Source organism: Sapajus apella, unplaced genomic scaffold (genome assembly GCF_009761245.1).
Source record: "Sapajus apella isolate SASKATOON/1434 unplaced genomic scaffold, GSC_monkey_1.0 scaffold12, whole genome shotgun sequence".
Lineage (NCBI taxonomy): Eukaryota > Metazoa > Chordata > Mammalia > Primates > Cebidae > Sapajus > Sapajus apella.
Window position 1 is genome coordinate 12,350,181 of NW_022436952.1, and position 6,893 is coordinate 12,357,073.

Below are 6,893 nucleotides of genomic sequence, written 5' to 3' on the forward strand. Positions count from 1 at the left end.
TCATTCTAGATATACTTTTCTATGCCCCCATTCTAAATCATTAATCCTTTCTTAAACTGTGTCTTTTGTATACTTGATTGTATTTATTTTCTACTTCCAGAATTCATATTTGATTTTTATTATAGTTTCACTTTCTCTGCTAAAATTATAAATTTTTCATTAATTTCTTGCCCACATTAATTCTAGTTATCAAAGTCTGTATCTGAATTTCCTGTGGACTGGTAACCAATTTCTGACTTTTCTCTAGATTTTTCAGCCAATACTTATCTTTTACCTGCCTGCCAGCTTTTAAAAATAGAACTCTAGTTATTCGGCATAAACAAATAAAGAGACGATTGGAAGTTCTGAATGATGATACTTCTTCCAAAGAGCATTTACTTTTACTACTAACAGGAGATTAGGGTAGAAACTGATCATCTTAATATAGCGAGATTGAATTGATTGAGAGGCAGGTTTCACTTATTGCCATGGCTGGTTTATTTCTTATTTATTTCACTTTAAGCAGTGGTCTTTTAGGCATCTCAACTGAAAACTTTGTTTTTACCTTAACTCCTCTTTGATGGGTCTCAGAATCCATTTTTTTTTTCCTCCCAGCCCCATGAGGTTGCTTAACACTTGCTCAGCTTTTCATTCTTTTAGTCAGGGCTCAGTCTCTCAGGGCATTGCTTTAGCATTTGCAAGTGTGTCAAGGAGAAAGTAGGGCTAAATGTCAGGCCCAAGTCTTTGGATTTCCCTTTATTCCAGGATCTCAGTCCTTCAAGTACTCACTTCCCTAGTAGCTTTCCAGTGTCTTCACACAGGTTTTTAAAAAGTATCTTTTCTGGCCGGGCGTGGCACCTGTTATCGCAGCATTTGGGAGGCTGTAGTGGGCTGATCACTTGAGCTCAGGAGTTCGAGACCAGCTTGGCCAACATGGTGAAACTCCGCCCCTACTAAAAATACAAAAAGTAGCCGGGAGTGGTGGCAGGTGCCTGTAATCCCAGCTACTCAGGAGGCTGAGGCATGACAATTATTTGAACCTGGGAGATGGAGTTTGCAGTGTGCAGAGAGATCACACCATTGCACTCCAGACTGGGAGACAGAGCAAGACTCCATCTCAATCAATCAATCAATCAGTCTATCAATATTACTAATAGGACATACATTTTTGAAAGAGGAAAAAACGCACTGGTATTGATGGCTAATAAAGATCGGCTTTCTTTTAGGGCTGAATTATCCTATGGAAAAATCTATATGTATGTACAAAATGCCTTGTGTCAATGTGCCCACCATGTCCATGGAGAGAGGCTAAGGCGGTGGAGCTCTGGCCCAAGGCACTGGGGCACTGGGACAGCGAAGATGACACTTCCTCAGTCGGGGCAACTGTCTGGGCTGTGAGTAAGAGGAAGCTGCAGCCCACCCAGGCCACCCTCACCCTGACACCTTCAGCAGTAAGCAACATAAAACAATTTCTTAAAGATAAGTCTGAGCATAGAGGTGTAAAAGCTGGTGTTCGGACCAGGGCTATAATGTCCTTTCTTATACTCTATACAAAGACAAGAGGAGCTTTTGAGGAAGTTACACAAGATGGAATCAGAATATTCATCGAAAAGAAAGCACAGCTAACACTTTTAGGAACAGAAATAGACTACGTTGAAGACAAATTATCCAGTGAGTTTGTGTCCAATAACCCAAACATGAAAGGAACTTGTGGCTGTGGAGAAAGTTTTAATATTTGACATCTCAGGACTGTTCTAGCCATAGACTCCAGGAAAGCTGGTAGAAGCCTTGGGGTTTACTGAAGAAATCCTGTGACTGTCACATGCTTAATGTGTGGCTGCCTTGTAAGGAAAATAAAGTGATGCGTTTTGAAAATGAAGCCAGTATGTTAGATTCCAGATATTTGTATTCTCTGTAGGGGACAGAAAGTGAGAAGCCATCACTCTCTTAGGATCATTTAACTCTCTTGCATCATTTGTTTTAGAACCTGTTTCATCAAAGTTGCCTTCCTGGGCACCTGTTTATCCATTTCCTGAACCACATGCACTCATTAGATCTCCACTGAATGTCTTGAACACACATCATCTCTGTCAGCATTTCTCCAACCAGATTGGCAACTCCTAAAATCAGAGACAGGACATCCTGACTGCTGGCAGCAACACGGTGGTACATTGTTTTTCCACCCAAACTTAACATAGCCTTTTCACCTTTTCATCAAAAATTCATTGTCAGATGCCTCATTGTGTACCCTTAATGGTACCAGGCACGGATCTTCTTGAACTATAGTACAGATTAGTTCTGAGTGATGGCATCAAAAGGTAAGAAAAACTTCATCCACCTGTTTTTAAATCTATTTCTTTTGCCACCCTATGTCTGCTCAGACATGGAATCTCAAGCTGACTTTGATTCTGTTAGTTGAGGGTCTCTTAAAAGCCATCTAGCCCATCTCCTTCAATTCTCTATGTGAGGACGCAAAACCCCAGTGAAGCCAAAAGGCTCCCATTCACCCCCACTCCACAGGCGGAGAGCCGGGGCCTTACCCCCATCTCCACTTCACTGTTAGTGACACACATGCTCTGCCCTCAGAGGCAGTCAGTGAAGGCAAATGTTCTGACTTCTTTATCTAGTCAACATTTATGTAGATTTTCTTTATAATTTGATGGAGATAATATTATTTTTATTTCATTTTGAGTGGGAGGCATACTTTAAAACACTTTTATGTGAGTTACCATCTTGTTTCCTTAACCTTTTAAATAATTGTTTGTAGCAGAGAAGATATTATAGCAACCCAGAATTATGCTTTTGGAATGTGGTCCTAATTGTGAAGGAGAACATGGGATTTTTCTTAAAATTCTGGATAGGCATACACTTTCTGGTTACTCAGTCCAGTTGCTAAAGTTCTTAAACAACTTTTCAACCTAACATTTATATCATCAACTTTTCTTTAAAAGTGTTCCTTTTGTCATTTAATTACTGATTATCCTGGGTTTGACATATTAACTATTCTATGAGATGAACTATGTGCATTTTTTGAAAGCTGATTCTCATTAATTCAAGTGGATGAGCTCCTTTATGTTTCTTTTATTTACTGAAGTAGTTGGCACAAAACACATCAAAACCTAGAGTGGCAGTTTTAATTAAATGCTCATGAGTTTATGTCATTAATATAATGGTATCATTTATATATGTATCCACCTATAATTTGTGCAATACTGTATGCATGTAGAGATTGAGTTGTCAATGTTTTAAAAATGTGGCCTCTTTGTGATCATTAAAAAAATAAAATAAAATGCCTTTGTGTAGGTACACACCAAAACTTTCAATTTAAATAAAGATCAAGTTGAGTAAAATCCATCTAGAACCCAAGTAACATAATATGTGAATAATTTAAAGAGTTTCTATTATGCACGAGAAGTCTAAATTATAAATTTAGTGTTGGTTAAGTGCTAATTGTAGGATCAAGAATCATGTATTAGTAAAAGTTCAGTAGAGAATGGTTGTGCAACATAATTAATTTGGTCTCTTTTTTTCTTTTCTTTTTATGGGCACTTACGGAATAGCAACACTGTATCAAATAGTGTAGTAGTGCTGAAATACAGGGAAGTCAATCTCTCATACCAGATTTCCTGACTCTGCTCTGGAACTTCTTGTATTGCCTCCAATGAATCAGCAACATCCTGCAATTCCTACTCATGGGCATCTTCGGTTTGCCTCCCTAGCTGCTGTTTTACTTTTCATAGAAAACAGCCAATGGCTCTGTAATTTCTTCAAGTACAATTCTTTTAGCCTCAGCTATACAGCACTTTTCTTGTTTCCCTCTTTCTGGTACTCTAGTCATTTCTGTTCTTTCTTGCTATTCCTCAAAAGTTTTACAATTCGAGAGCTGTAGCAAGGCTTTACATTATATCTAAGACAATTCCAAGTCTGTCTAAGAGAACTGTGCAGGGGCTGTTTACGTAAATTACATAATTAATAGAAGAACTTTCCAATTTACTCAAATCCCCTTTGCAATTGTATTGCCTCTGATCTCTGTCTTTGTACTTAACCAGGTTTTTAACTAGTTCATAGTACCTTTGCTTTTTTTTTTTTTTCTTTTTTTGAAACAAAGTCTTGCTCTGTCAACAGGCTGGAATTCAGTGGTGGGATCTTGGCTCACTGCAACTTCCACCTTCCAGGCTCAAGTGATTCTCCTGCCTCAGCCTCTTGAGTAGCTGGACTACAGGCGCCCGCCACCACACCCAGCTAATTTTTCGTATTTTATAGAGACAGGGTTTCACCATGATGGCCAGGATAGTCTTGATCTCCTGACCCCGTGATCTGCCCGCTTCGGCCTCCCAAAGTCCTGGGATTACAGACATGAGCCACTGCGACTGGCCTGCTTTTACTTTCTTCTTTTTTCTAATGGAAAGTACTATTAGCACTTACCAAATGTTGGACTTTCTATAGTCTTATCTCATGTACTCCTTCCAGTTATGTGAAGTACATAGGGAAAGTTAGTAGCATAAGAAGGAGGCAGAGCCAGATGGTCCGAGTTCATGGCCTAGCTAGGCCACTTACAAGCTTTGTCATCTTGGGCAAGTATCTCAATCTCTAGAGCTTCTGGTACAAATACTTACCTCATAAAGTTTTAGTGAGTAGTAAACGAGATAATATATGTAAAATATTTAGAACCACGGCTGCATATAATCAGCACTATATAAATATTAACTGCTAATATTTTACTCATTTTACAAATAAGAGATAGACTCAGAGGGATCTATGCTGCTGAACTCCAAACAGCTCGTAAGTAGCATCATGTCAATTAATTATTATATCATTATTGAATGGTTATCTATTTTTTGACACATATATTATTCCCTCCTTGGATGTCCTAAAATGCTTCTGTCAATATCTCTACATCTAAATTTTCATGTACACCAATACTCTCCCTTAGGTACCAAAGTTGTCAATGTTTAGATTTTGGTGTGCATTGCCAAAATATCTCTGTTTCATCACCTACCAGCAATACACGAAGGTGTCCATTCACTTAAATTCTTACTAATATTGGGTAATATTCACTACTTATATCAAATCCACAGACCTTCCATTTTAGCATTATGTTTGTTAAGGAGATGATTTTATATTTTACGTGGTTCTTTTTTTGCCAATATTTAGCAAGAATTAAATAATGCCAAAATCTGTTGTCTGGGTGTGGTGGCTCATGTCTGTAATCCCAGCACTTTGGGAGGCCAAGGCAGATGGATCACTTGAGGTCAGCAGTTCGAGACCAGCCTGGCCAACATGGTGAAAACTTGTCTCAATGAAAAATACAAAAATTAGCTAGGTGTGGTGGTGGTGCACCTGTAATCCCAGCTACTTGGGAGGCTGAGACAGGAGAATCCCTTGAACCTGGGAGGCAAAGGTTGCAGTGAGCCAAGACCATGCCATTGTACTCCAGCCTGGGCAACAAGAGTGAAACTTCATCTTGAAAAAAAAAGAAAAGAGCAGATAAAACATTACCAACTATTTTCCCTATATTCCAGTACAATCTATATCATTTTTAAATAAATTTCCCATATCCAGCTTATAATGGTTAGCGAGACACTGGATTGACATCTTCATGTCATCTGAATATTTCCATTCATTCAACTCTCTCCGATAAGTGGCATGGTTATAAGTCACTTATCAAATATACTAGTTGGACATGAAATTTAAGTTTTCTAGATACATCTGCAAGGCAAATATTACTATTTAGAAGTTTTATTTTCTCTATATAATTTATTTCATTTCAGCCATAAATACAACTATTGTTTATCTGCCTCTGAAGATCTTGTCTCCTTATCTGAGGTTACTGCAGAAGCTGGGCTGGTTGCCAGGAAAAAAAAACAAGATGGGGAGAGTAAAAAAATAGATGGATTTGGGGATTCTCTGTTGAATGGATGTTTGGAGACATTTGTGCTAAACAAATTAGGATATTTTAAGATCTAACAATAAAAATCTTAGCAACTAAAAACAAATATAAAAATCGGCCAATTAAAGACCAGAGAGAGGAGCAAAGTCTATACACTTCATGACCAGTATAAGTTTCTGAGTCAATACTCCTGGGTGAGTGATGAAATACAAAAACAAAAATTCTGTGAAGACAGCTATGACTTTAATCTCTGCTGCAAACAGAAACAGAATAAAGGTGTTCGATTTTGTTATATATACACCTACATGTGTATGTTAAGAGAGAGAATACTGTGCTAGTACATGTTTAATAATTAGCACTCTAAACAAAAGAATGATCTGATTTATGACATTTGTCAACTTCTGTGGTGTAAATGCTCCCATAATGGTTGATTTCAACATGAATGTGGAAGTGAGAATAGGTACACACAATCAAGTTTCACAAGCCAGTGCAAGCCAGCTCTAACATACCACCATGCAATCTTCAAAAACTTGTTTTGAATTTATTACATTGTCATGGGAATCCATAATCGCAGCTGCCTACATCACTACACACAATTAAACCTAATGTGTGCTGTCAAATGTAGAAAACTGCATAACAAGGACTGAGGAATAAACTTTCATACTTTCTCTGTCCCTCAGCTTCTATGGTCAGTGCTACCATATGATCTGCATCTAAAAAGTTTCTTCCTTGATCTGTGGAAAATAAATGAAGGCAACCTTCTTGAGGCTGAAGAAAATAAATTATTAACCCCTGGGGCCAGAGAAAATAAATAGGGAGGCTTTGTTCAAGCTAAAGAAAATAAATTAAACATAAAAGATGCTATTTCAGGGACAAAGATTTATCATTTTTAAAGCTGGTTGAGGACTAGACTAATATTGCAAAGTTCCAGAGAGTAGTTCTACAGTTTCCCTGAAAAACTCATTATAAACCAAGCTACAGTTATCTTCTGAATTGCAAAAAAGCCATGACAGTAGGCAGGTAG

The 6,893-nt window shown here is 37.9% G+C and overlaps 1 pseudogene; it reads left to right on the top strand.

The window, feature by feature from the left end:
• The first annotated feature begins 1,212 nt into the window (after positions 1-1,212).
• On the top strand, positions 1,213-1,858 carry LOC116552638 (annotated as a pseudogene).
• Positions 1,859-6,893: the final 5,035 nt, after the last annotated feature.